This window comes from Chenopodium album, chromosome 26 (assembly GCF_948465745.1).
Source record: "Chenopodium album chromosome 26, dcCheAlbu1.1, whole genome shotgun sequence".
Classification (NCBI taxonomy): domain Eukaryota; kingdom Viridiplantae; phylum Streptophyta; class Magnoliopsida; order Caryophyllales; family Amaranthaceae; genus Chenopodium; species Chenopodium album.
In genome coordinates this window covers 28,988,343-29,002,291 of record NC_137859.1, presented here as the reverse complement: position 1 = coordinate 29,002,291, position 13,949 = coordinate 28,988,343, and the positions used below count along the sequence as shown (strand labels likewise).

General features: G+C 32.2%; 1 non-coding gene across 1 annotated transcript; it reads right to left on the bottom strand.

The window, feature by feature from the left end:
- Window positions 1-12,988: 12,988 nt before the first annotated feature.
- LOC145618760 (small nucleolar RNA R71) lies at window positions 12,989-13,094 on the bottom strand. Its single transcript, XR_014108013.1, has one exon. It is a non-coding gene; the product is annotated as a small nucleolar RNA R71 (small nucleolar RNA).
- Window positions 13,095-13,949: the final 855 nt, after the last annotated feature.

Sequence of the window (13,949 nt, the reverse complement as noted above, 5' to 3'; positions counted from 1 at the left end):
GACTAAAAGATACTACTTCAGGAATTGTTAAAGATTGTTGTTTGTTCCAAAACCCTGTAGGACCATACTTTTGTAACACCCAAATATGCAAACCAAATGTACCGTCTTTGATCATGCTGTCCATATAGTATATGGTAGGGTATACATTGTTGGAGCCTTGATCAAAAAACCCATCGCAACTCCTTTGACTACAAGGCATAGGGGTCTGAACAAAGACCTCATCAACCATGTCAAAGGAGAGAAGAAAAGAGATACTTCCATATATACCAAAATCGGAAAATACCCAATGATGCTTGCGACCATTACAGATAGAAGGACAATTAACAGCACTTACAAACCCACCGTAACCAATAATGTTCAAATCCACATCAATCTGCCTCCAACAATTAGCAGCAAGGGAGTACAATAGTACCATGCTAGAATTGGGGTCGACACCATCAAAACAAACAACCTTGTAATCATTGGTTACGGAGTCAAACCCGAAACCAAGAAATGACCCTGACAAATCATATAAGTTGGGGAGTCTAAATACTTGTCTAGTAGCCGGGTTCCACAACAAAAACAAAGTTTCACCAAGACCAGTTTTGTGGATATGGAGAAAGAAGAGGCCATTACAAGGGCCGTAAATAAAAACATTTGAAATTACATCACGATGATGAATACCGAACTGGGGTGGTTCATAGACGACAGCAGGTCTAATCTTAAAGGCAGTTTCAAAAGCAAGGTTTTCGTATGAGAAAATAGAAAAGGAACAGGCGGGGGTAAATTGGGTCATAACAGAATCGTAACCATTATCATTATGACTTAAACGAACAGAATAATGTTTGGATGCAAATTCAGGGGATTTGATGAGAAAGAGCCAATACTTACAAACACAAGTAAATCGAATCAATGATTTTACAGGCAATCGAGCAAGTATATCGGTTAACGCATCCTCCGGCAACCCCATTTCCTCTCCTCTACAATTCTTCTTCTTCAACCTTTATAACTATTTTTCTTTAATTTTACTCGTATGTATGTGTTATTACAGCTTACAGGAGGATTGGAGTTTTTATAGGAGGAAGATGTGGGGATTGGATGAAAAGATTTTTCCCTAAATAAATAAAAGATTACAAAAGATAATATCTTTAATAATCAAAGATATTACACCTACAAGATTTCATAATGTTCCATTTCAGAACATTATATCAATCAATAGATAATCTTGATATTACCTTTCATACAAAGTAGGTTCAATGAAAAGGAAATTGAAAGAGGTGAAGAAAGGAAATAGAGAGAGATACAATCGGTAATTCAAAAAAGGGGTAGGTAATACTAGAGCTCTCAATTCGGGTAAATGGGTCAGGTTTGAGTCGGGTTTGTGTGGGTCGGGTCATCTTGGGTCGGGTTAATGTCAGGACATATGTGGGTCGGGTTCGGGTTGGGTCATGCTTGAGTAGGGTCATACATCTTTTCGGGTTCGGGTCGGGTTTAGGTCGGATCAATAAAAGGTCGGGTTACATTCGGGTCAAGTGAAAAACAAGTCGGGTTATATTCGAGTTTTTACGGGTTTAAATGAGTTAGGGTCGTGTTCGGAGTCGGTTCAAGTCAATTATTTTTGGGTTATAATCAGGTCGGGTCATTATCGGGTTTGAGTCGGGTTCGGTTCAAGTCAATAATTTGCGGGTTATAATTAAGTCGGGTCATTCTCGGGTTCGGGTCGGGTTCGGTTCAAGTAAAAAACTTGCGGGATATAATCTGGTCATTTCCAAGTCGGGTCATTCTTGGGTTCAAGTCGGGTTTAGTTGATAATTTGCGGGTTACAATCAAGTTGGGTCATTTAAACTTGTCTGGTCATTCTCGAGTTCAAATTGGCAAGTCAATAATTTGCGGGTTATAATCATGTCGGGTCATTTCCAAGTCGGTCTCGGGTGTGGTTCAAGTCAAAAATTTTCGAGTTATAATTAGATTGGTCCTTTTCAAGTCTTTTTATTCTCGGGTTATAACAATCAAGTCGAGTCATGTTCGTATTCGAGTATCAAATATTGGATTAATAGGGTTTAAGTTTGATATCAGGTCGGATCATATTAGGTCCAGTTACATTTTTTTTTTAATTTATTTAAAACTCCAAATTAAATTACGTAATTTAAAAAATTTCCAAAAAAAAATATTAAATAGACATGTGAATAATAAAATTTGAATTCCCTTTAAAAAAAATAATAATATGTTATAAAATAAGGGAAAACATGAGAGATTGAGAGAGGATTAATCTGTGTATATTTATTCCATATGATAAGGTATATATATACATACAATGTACTTAGGGTTTGGTTGGATAAGAATATAAACCCTAGATCTAGATTGTTCCGGAATGATACAAGTGAGGATAATGGATATCCACAAATATTTCATAACACTCCCCCTTGGATGTCCATTATCGAAGACTGTGCCTCGTTAAAACCTTAATAGGAAAAACACAATGGGATAAAAACCTAATTAAGGAAAAAGAGTACAACATTCTTCGTAATACGCTAGAGATGCTGCCTCATTAAAAACCTTACCAGGAAAACCCAATGTGGGACAAAACCATGGTCAAGGGAAAAAGAGTGCAGCGCGTATTTTCTCCCCCTGATGAATACATAACTTGAGATCTTCTAGTGTCGCAACAATGAATCCAATATGTTGTATATCTTCTCATATGCAGTAAAATATCACTCATTGATATGATCTTCGATCCTCCAAAACTGAAATTGAATCTTCAAGTTCACGTTAACATGTGAAGTGTCTTCATTTCACCATACATGTGTTTATCACTAATATCAATATTTCAAATCTCTGTTTAACAGTTGATTTAAAGGTTAAACTTATTATGCGGTTATGACTTCTTCTGGAAGTCGTTATTGATGATCATTATTTGATCAAACATTCATTAATAATAATTTGATGAAAAACTTGATATTATTAATGTCATTTTTCAATCTCATATGAATTATAATATAACACATGTAATTATATATGTTAATCATGGTTCTTCTGGACCATAAGGAAACATTCTCACGCATAAGTATTCAATTGATACTCTTTAGATGTTTCATAATTGACACGATAACTCTCTTACAAATACAAATAATAAATCTCATTAACTCTCATCAACTTCAGGTTGAGATGTCAATGATGTAGTTACATTGAATTTTCAAGAGTTTGTTAGTAATTGCAATATTCAAGAATATAAACTTTGTAGGGCTGGATATTTAAATATGTCGTACATAAGTTCTTCAGGAACTCATCTTACATAATTCATAACATGCAATTAAATCAGTGTCATCAATAATTTCATTACAATTATAAGCTCATTGGAATATAAATATCTCTTTCTAATTTTCATCAAAGTTGTAAATATGTCTTACTATACTTTGAATGAACATTCACATAAACGACAGTCATGGTAAGAAACTAATGCATACAATATGAGATATAGAAAGCATGATAACATATTAACATATTAAACAAAATATACAGTGTGTAATACATCTAACAACTTCATACATATGCAATAAACCATTAACTTATGACTCACATGTACATGAATATAAGACTCAAAATGATGCAAGACACTATACAGTGTGGATTTAAAAATCCATATTTCATTGGACTTCGGGTCCATGATAAACTTATGATCTATTTCATTATGTCGACATCAAAATGTACATATATTTCAGATCCCTTATTCACTAGTCCATTCCATTATGCATATGCATATTATATTATTATTCATCGGTTCCATCGTGTACCGGTATCATAAAATTCTTTTAACTTACATTCCACATGCTATTTTACTATGATTTCTGAATACATTTCTCATTGGTACCATCATAACTTTTCTTACATCATAGGCCATCTATTATAATAATTCAGATATCTATACCACTTTTAGGGTATTTCATACACTATGGTATTTATACACTATTACACTATTAGTGTCAACTGCACTATCTTGCCAAATATCATATCTATTAGACATATCATTTTTTTTTGTTGGAACCGATCATACAATCTACACTTCAGGTGTAGTGATTGAAGTATAATTGGCAAGATTCTATCTCAATGTGTACACATAATTAATATGACCAAAATGTATCTTCAACGCTATGCAACATGAGTCATAACTGAATACAAATCAAATCATACTTGTGCAACATATCTTGATAATATATATACAAAAGTTGGCACATAACTTTTCAAACTACCATTATAGGGATCATATTTATTATTTAATTAATTTTTCCAACTTTTGCTAATTCTTCTTCTCCCCCTAAGTTGGTAAAATATATCATTTATAGGGGTGTCTTATTATATACCAACTTAGTAGACAAAGCATTAATAAAATTCACTTCATTAGGAGGATCACAATCAATATTAATTTCTCAGAAGATTTGTATTAAAAAAAAGGTTTTATCTCTTCTGGAGAACAACTTCAATGAAGAATCATTTCTTCATTAATTTTACATTGCATAACACATGTATTTATTATTAAGTCTTTCATAATTTGTTCTCTTCAGGAGATCAATAATTCAAGATCAATGGGGAGACATATGTTTTGCAGTTGAATTTCCTTCTTTTCTATTTCTTATGTGCTGACATATAATAGCCTCAATCATTAGAATTGTTATACAAGCATATATCACTTGCTTGTAATTTAACTAGGTGGTGATCTTTTGGATCTTAAATAGTGTATTTGATGAGCTTCTGGTCACTTAATAGTTGACAATAATATATAAGTTATTTTGGTGAACTTCTGGTCACCTATTACTCTTTTATATAAGAAATCAAAACCTATTAACTCTTGAAATTTTCATCAATACAAATGGTTATGAATCACAATCCAAATATAGCTCAATCTCAATGTTATGTCTTGCCATTCAATTCATTTTATATATCTAACATTAAGAGAGCGTCAGCACATTATCAAATGAAACTTCAGGTTTCCATAACGGGTAATTATTAAACCCAGATAGCCTAATTTAATAATCACACCTAATCACTTCTCTAAATTTGAATTCTGGTCAGTTTTCCAACATTAGCGATCACTTTATTAAACTTACTTTATGCATGGCCACAAATATGATGTGATATTTGAACACCGACATGTGTTTCTTTATACTATTGGCAAGACAATCAACTAATATTTATTCAACAATTAATACTCTGCTGGAGTTTTGACTATAATGTTGATACATGTTGATCTTGTTGGATATTTCATACTCTTCAAGAGCCTTTTATATAATTATGAGACATATCAATTTTACTAAAAGTGATTTCTTCTAGAAATGTAAAGAGATTTATCACTTTCTCAAATTTGTCATTGTCAATAGTATGTAGCTCCTTTCCTTATCAAAGATACTTAATTATCTTTAGAACATATTGATGCATCACGCTTCAGGCGTGCTATAGGTTCGTCAGCAATCAATGTAGTCCTTCTAGGACATCAATTTTAATTGGAGCATGCATTTACAAATAGTATATGATCAATGACATTTATTTATATCCATCTTCGTGATGGTATAATTTTAAAATATTTATTTAACATGAGGCCTCTTCTATTAAATAAATCGTTGATATTAAAGTTAATGTATGTATCAAACTGACCATTAATATATATAATTATTTATACATACAATCTCCCCCTAATCCTTGCATATGAGGATATGAAGTCAATCCAACAACCTTTAAAATCTCTTGCACCTTGTAAGTCATAAATTCTTTTGATAAATTCATGTATCAAGTAAAGTGTTCCTCTTGCGTTCATTTTAAATTGAAATATCCTAAAAGTATGGACATAATAATTATATTTATCAACGAGTTGCTCACAATGCCATGTTCAATTTCTTAAACTCATGAATAATATGTCTTGCTCAAAAGATAATATGCACTCATGTTTGCAATTCTTATGAACTTTTCCATGAATTATATATAATCAAAATAACATCATGCAAACATGCTTATAACTCTTTCAAGTGTGCAATTTTTTTTTTCATTCACTTCTAGGAATGTGTATATCTAGTTATTTATTAATACTCATTTAGAGCTTGGTATCTTGAATATCCACCCAAAAGACAATATTTAACTATACAAATACTTTGTATTTTCACATGATATTGTGCATATAGGATCACATTATTTATATAAATGGTGGATTATCTAGGCAAAAGCTTGAGGAACTATTAGAAAAGTCTAGGTTAGTACATGTCTTCATATTATTCTGACAGGTTTAAGCTTGTTTATAAGTTTAAGATGAACTTCAGAACCATATGTATTAGTACTCTTTAATATATATCTAAGGAACTTCAAGTCCATATGTAAACGAGCTTCATCCCAATATTCAACTTCATGTAGGTGTATATAATTGAATGTAATTAATCACACATCAATCATCATAATATATAGTATGCTTCATAATATTAATATAACCAAGTTATTAAGTTAAAGACAAAGTGTAATGCATATACATGAGATGTTAAATAATTAAAGATGATAGTATTATTTTAGCAGCACACTACTGGACTTATGGCACTTTTATTAAGAAATTAAATTTGCAATACGTCATAAAATTGTCATCATGATCACTATCAATTATAATCCATAAATCCATTCATTTCATGCCAAATTAACAAAATAAGAGACTAAGAGTATTATGAGTATATAGTAAAGTAAATTACTTAAGGTAAAATCAGAAACATATTTCAATCAATTACTCCGTAATATATAACTTTAACATAAGCTTTTAGTATTAGATGCAAAAGTATGAATGCCAACAAATATTGTACCAAACATATACATCCATTCGTTTGGCCGATTCTCGCACATTAGATGTTACATACTGAATACTTGATGTAATTATATGATCAAATAAATCTCATATAGAAGCATAATATAATATTAGATAAGAAACAAAGTAGAGGTATTATCGAGACAAAAATAGTATTTACTTTGTATTATATTAAGACAAAACTTATAAATCAAAGACAAATAAAAATAAACTTATTTATTCAGCTATTATCAATAAATTAAAAATGGATAATAATAATCAAATTATGTATCATGGTAATATTTAATCAGCAAATATTCTTTGGTATATGAATATATATATACTTTAAGCCACAATTCATAATTTTATATTATTCCATGCTTTAAGTTGCACAGTGATGCATATTCCCTTAACAAACTTTACCTAGTTCACTATAAAAGTCACATATAAGTTTCAAACAATTAGGGACAGTTTATAATTGATAATTATATTACTAAGTCTTATAAACAATACTAGAAACAAATCCATATATTTCACTTATATTTTAGTAAGTCAGAAGTCTCGAATTCAGTTTCTGTAAGATTCTAATTCAATACATATTGCTATATTAATTGTGAATCAACTGAATTAACAAACTATAATCACATGTACATATTAGTCAAGTTTTAGGAATTCCAAAGATTAGTGAGAAAAACATGAACTAAGAATAACAATTGTATACTACATGTACACTATACATATATTTTATTATTATAACATGTAAATTTTGCTTTATCTTAAAACGATAGAAAATAAATAAATATTTTTCTTAGAAACTATGTAAATATTATGTACTTTATTATTTTTTTTATTTTTATTTTATCTTTATAACAAACTCCTTATCTGATCTTGGGATCAGGAGATAAATTTATCCTTTTGGATAAAACTGCATAATTAAGCAAAACAAAAAAAATGGATTAACTCCCAATAAACAGGTTGTACTCCATCATCTAGAAGATCGACAAACATATTTGCAACTTTGATTTCAATGTATGCAAAATCAAAATCTAGTACTTAATCATTATTCAATATATGCAAAATCGTAGCAAGTGTGATTAATATGGGAGAAATAAATTAATATACGTAGTACTTCCCTGATAGTGATGCAAGTCCACAAAATTTAAGATTAACAATCCAAATCATCAGATCATAAATTCATGGTCATTATATTGACACATATATACTCCATAATATATCTTCAATAGCAATTAGAGAAGTAAATATTGTAGAATAATATTAACTTACCTTTTTAAATATAAGTCGGACAAGTGCTTCATGCCGGTTCAATGATTGGATCAGATGTATTTAATAAGATCGCCACTCATGGACTCCACATCCTCCAGGAGCTTAGCGTGAAGAAGCTAAAACCAATTTAATTATCCCAAAATTGTATTATATTTAGATTAATACTACAAAACAATAATAAGACGGACCGATTATTGTGACACGATTATTGAATAAATTGGAACATAAGTTTTAGCATCTGAAGGAATTATATAACGGGTTGGTTTTCGGTGGCTTTGAGCTTGGTGCTGATAACGTGTTATAAAATAAGGGAAAACATGAGAGATTGAGAGAGGATTAATCTGTGTATATTTATTCCATATGATAAGGTATATATATACGTACAATGTACTTAGGGTTTGGTTGGATAAGAATATAAACCCTAGATCTAGATTGTTTTGGAATGATACAAGTGAGGATAATGGATATCCACAAATATTTCATAACATAATAATAAAAAAGGCCACTTTGTTATGAAAATATTGTGTGGATATCCATTATCCTCTTTGTATGTTTCCAGAATATTCTAGATCTTGGCTTTATTGTTATCTAAGCAAACCCTACTTATAATATTCTATGTATATATACCCCTATCATATGGAATAACATGGATAGATTAATTCTCTCTTAATCTCTCATATTTCTCCTTATTTCATAACACGTTATCAGCACCAGCTCTAACCAAATAAAACATAATTACTTAGGAGACGAACAAAGGAGTTAAATAGTAACTGCACGAGTATTCCTAAATATACACCTCCCTCAATCAAATTGTAATCCTTATCATACATTCATTCAGGTATCCCTATATCTTTTTCACCTTACTTTTATTGATTTTATTATATTGTTATTATCCTACTTGAATTAAATTAATCATAGGTGTTAAACCTTTCGGAATTTCGGAATCGCATTATATCTAAACAGAATGTTGGAATTTTGCAATTTTGTTTAGAGTGGGCTTGATATATAATTGAGTGTATTGACCTGTATGAGTTTGAGACCTTTATTATAATTTGTTGTTCCATGTGAAAAGTCCTACGAGTAGGAACTGGAGTATAGGCAAGCCCTGATAAGTGTTAAATATTTAACTTAAATGAAATAGTCCACCAGTTAATTTTCTTTTTTTATTTTTTATTTTTTTAATCCATGGATAACTAGTGTATGTAGATGATTATGTGGTCAAGTTAGCATGAATCAATTTAATTTTCATGACTACCCATGAATTTCATGAAATACTCCATATTGTTTTATCTGATTGATTACGCTTAATTTATTAAATCAGCATAATCTTTAAACATGTGATTATCTATATTGAACTGATTATTTGTGCGAGATCCGATTTTATTATTCAATCACTATCTTAGAAAATGTATTTGTGTGATTTGTTTTAGGTGAAGGTTACTATATACTTTGTACAGATTTATTTGGTACAATAAACATTTATTTTAATGAATTACATGATCTCGTATTCAAATATAGATTGTCTATTTGTCTTATATGGGTATATGTTATCTTATGGAGTCATGATAAATCATGGTTTAATTGCATCCAATTTTTAGTGATCTTGTCGATTGTATATATGCCTTTTTTTTTTACTTTCTTTTATTGTGATTTACTACAGAGAGTATAATTGATCAGTTAGTTTGTGATCAGTTTATATGCTTTGAAATCAATTCAGGGATTTTGTTTTTTTTTTTTTTTCAAAAACTCATCAATAGTTAGTAATTAATTATACTTAGCGTGATTGACTTCATGGTTCGACTGAATCAAGATGAGAACTTCAACTAGTATTAATGTTTTATTCACATTATGTCTATAGAACACTTACATTATGTTGGTCATAAATAAGATGTCTATAATTAACCCCACGGAGTTAACAATCTATGTTCATTAATAATTACAAAAATCCCAAGAACGATGGTTGATTATGGCCATTTTTTTTACCACTCGTGATCTTATTGCATATAAGATTTGTCTCCGATAAACAATATATAGGATTGGATATGGGTCTAAATGGGCTATTGACATTTTAAATAAGATAGTATTTATATAATATTGTGCCACAATTAGTGTGAAGACCTATGTGTGAGTGATTGCTATGTATTTCTAATCTTGATGCTATGCTTGGTTAATGGTTATCCTTGAATAATGATGATCTTAGTTTGTTAAATTGATCCCTTGATTTTAGGCATTGCTATTATTTGAACATATCTTTTAGTATACGATACTTTTCCATTTGTATATTTCCATTGTATACGAATAGGTGTAGCATATATATATATAGCATGATCCTCTAATTAAGCTAGCATCTACGTGAGTTAATATACCATATACTTGTATATTATTTGGCTCATTTAAGTATTTTGCTGTTTCTAATATTTCTTACGAGCAAGTGGTCAAAACTCAAGAACTTGATGTGTATGTGCTTATAAAAGGATTAAAGTTTGAGGCCTAATATATACAAAGAATGATCTAATTGTAATTCTTTGAAACTCATAAAACTAATTATACTTTTATGACTGTGATGATTAATATATATATATATGATGTCATATTTTTATTGGGCACATGAATGTTTGTTCGACCACGTACAATTCATGCTAGCTACACGTGTTTGAAGATGAATTTGACAACAATCATTTATTGTGCTAATTATATGTGAAAGGAGTTTCATTAATGAATTATACTTCTTAATGATCATGTCAATTACATGATGATGAGTGACATTTTTGGCACTCATTTGGTTCCTTTTTGGATGATTTTTATTTCTTTTTATCTCTCTTTTCTTTAGTTTCCCTTAGTTTTATTCTTATTTTCTTCATTTCATGCTTTTTGTAGTTAGTTTCTCTATTTCGTGCTTTTTCTCGTTTACTTGCTATTTTTCCCTTTTTACTTGCTTATTATCCTTTGATTGTAGGTTGTGATTGATTGTCCAAGGATTCCCGGGCTTCCTTTCCATAGTTTTCCATTGATTTTCATGCCTAAAGCTTGTGCAAGAAGTTTCAAGTCAATGTGAGGTTCAAGGAGCATGCTTCAAGGTCTTGTTTGTGCCTTCCTCATGGCTTCTATTCTTCAAGAAATTCAAGGAAATTCCTGCCTACCTTGTCCTCCATCATCATCATCTAGGATGCGTGCACCTCGTGAGCTAGGGCAAAGAAGAAAGGAGGAAGCAGCAGCGTTGTGCGGGCGCACTAGAGGAGTGTGCGGCCGCACATCAGGTGCGTGCGGGCGCACCTTCCTGGATGTGCTCCCGTGCACACCATTCTCTCTCCTTCGAGCGCCCGCACCGACGTGGGTCTATTTTTGGACGTCTTTCCCAACTTCCTCTTGGGGATAGTTAGTTATTTCTTTCCATTTTATAGGGAAAAGAGGAGATATTGAAAGGAGAGAATTAGATTAGATTAGATCCTAGAGAGAGAAAACATTAGTTCTTAGCATTTTTAGAGAGAGAAAGTGTGGGTTTGATGATTGATGATTGAAGATTGCTTCATTTGATTTGATTTCTATCAAGTTTGTAAGGATTCTTTACTCTTTAATGCAATTCAATGTTTGATTTCATTAGTATTGTTGTTTGATTTGGTTGATTGATAGTTTGATTGATTTGATTGAATTTGTTGGTTTCAATTTGATTTCAATTGATGAATTTGGGAATGATGATTAGTTTAGCTTTGATTTTGTTGCTCTTTATGGATTGTGAGTAGTTTATTTTCTAGGGGTAGTGGTGAAGCATGTAGTGATGATGAATTGAGATTAATTTGGGGGAAATTGATTGAGTTGATGATGTGATTAAATTGGTTGATTGATTTTGTGCATGTGTGTGCTTGATTAGGCTTGATCACCCTTGTTATTCACACTAGATTGCATTGTGAGTTCACATTGATACGGACCATTGATTTGTGGCTTACATTTACTCGATTGAGATATCTTGTGATGTTTCCTAGCTAGTGTTTGATGTAGTTGACGCTAATTAGACCTCTAGGAGAATAGCTTGATGTACTCTCTTGGTTGCAATTTCGGTTTTCCCTCACATTGCTTGACTTGATTGGTTAATTCCCCAAGTTGATTGAACTTTATCGTTGATGCATGTGGATCCATTCCCCTAGTGCTTTAGCATTCATTTAGTACAAACCTTTTGCATCGCCTAGCTTAGCCTTAGTTTCTACCATAAACCCCTTCTAGATTTCGGAATAACTTAACTTAGGCATCGTGCATTTGACCTCCATTCCTTTGGGTTTGACCTTGACTTACCGCTACACTAAATAGGGGTTTGTTAAGTTACAAATTTTGTTTGATTGGGTGGGGTGGTAGCCCAACGACCTACCGTTCTCCTTCCCATCAAAATGGCGCCGTTGCCGGGGAATGGTGCTTTGAATGCATGTTATTGTTGAGTCTATTCCACTCTATTTGCAAAATACAAAAAGATTTTACACTTAGGCTACACTTGTAGCCGTGTTACTAATATTGTCTTTGAGTTTTGTGTGTATAGATCCCAAGTCATGGGAGGTAATTCAAGAGTTACCTTGAAAGAGCTTGGAGTGCCCGGGGCATATAGGTATGAGAGCGCCATAGCTCCACCTATAACACCGGAGAATGACTTTGAAATTCGGCCGGCAATGATCACCCTAATTGAGAGGAGACAATATAGTGGGGCAAAGAACGAGAGCCCATTGAACCATCTTAAGGAGTTTGAAAAATATTGTAACACAATCAAGATTAATGGAGTGTCTCAAGAATTCATCCGCCTTAAGTTGTTCCCTTTCTCCCTCATAGGAAGGTCTTTGGAATGGCTAGATAAAGAGGTGAAGCCCAATTCATTGAAAACTTGGGATGATGTCACCAAAGCTTTCTTGTTCCGTTTCTATCCTCAAAAGAAAACGGCGGAGGCAAGAGCTTTGATTCAAGGGTTCAAGCAAAAGCCTAATGAAAGCCTTTATGAAGCATGGGAAAGATTTAAGGATTATCAAAGGGAGTGTCCACACCATGGGATTCCTACCTATCAAATCATACATATCTTTTATGGTGGGTTGAGTTCTCATGGGAGAGCAAGTTTGGATGCCGGAGCCGGAGGCCCAATCATGAACAAGACGGAAGAAGAAGTGGTTGATACTATTGATGAAGTAGCTCGTCATTATATGAATTGGCAAGAAGTGGAAAGAGAACCAACAAGCAAGGGTTACTCGATCGAACAACTTAGTGTCATCAATGATTTGACCATTTTGATTGCGGATTTAGGGAAAGAAGTTATGTCTCTCAAGGAAAAGCTTGAGAAGCCCCCTTCCCAAGCTCCAATTCTTCCCTCCCAAATTAAGGGGAGAGGTACATCTTCTCACTCTAACTCCAATCTTTCTACTTGTTGCATGATTGTGGAATGTTGGCCATGTCAATTATGTGGAATGAATGATCATAATGCTTCTATGTGCCCAAATGTTCCTTGTAGTGAATGTGATGGAAGTGAAATGGAACATATGAATTATGTCAATAATCATGCTTGTGAACCTAGAAATGATGTTCAAAGGAATATTGGAAATAGGAATTATCATATGAATCATGATGATTATAACCAAAATGGAGGTTGTAGAAATCGTGAATACCAAGAGATTCATGGTAACTATAACCATCATGGTTGTAATGGTCATGGTCATGGCTATAGACATGGGGATCATAACCAAGGTTATGATAACTATGGTCAACAAAGGAGCCAAAATGAAACTAGGGGTAATTGGAATAATCAAGCTAGGGGATATTTTCAAGCAAGTTTTCAAGATGGTTCCCCAATTGATTTAATTCCAAATGCTCAAAGTTTAAATGATAATTCCCATGTCCAATCATTTTCTTCTAGGGA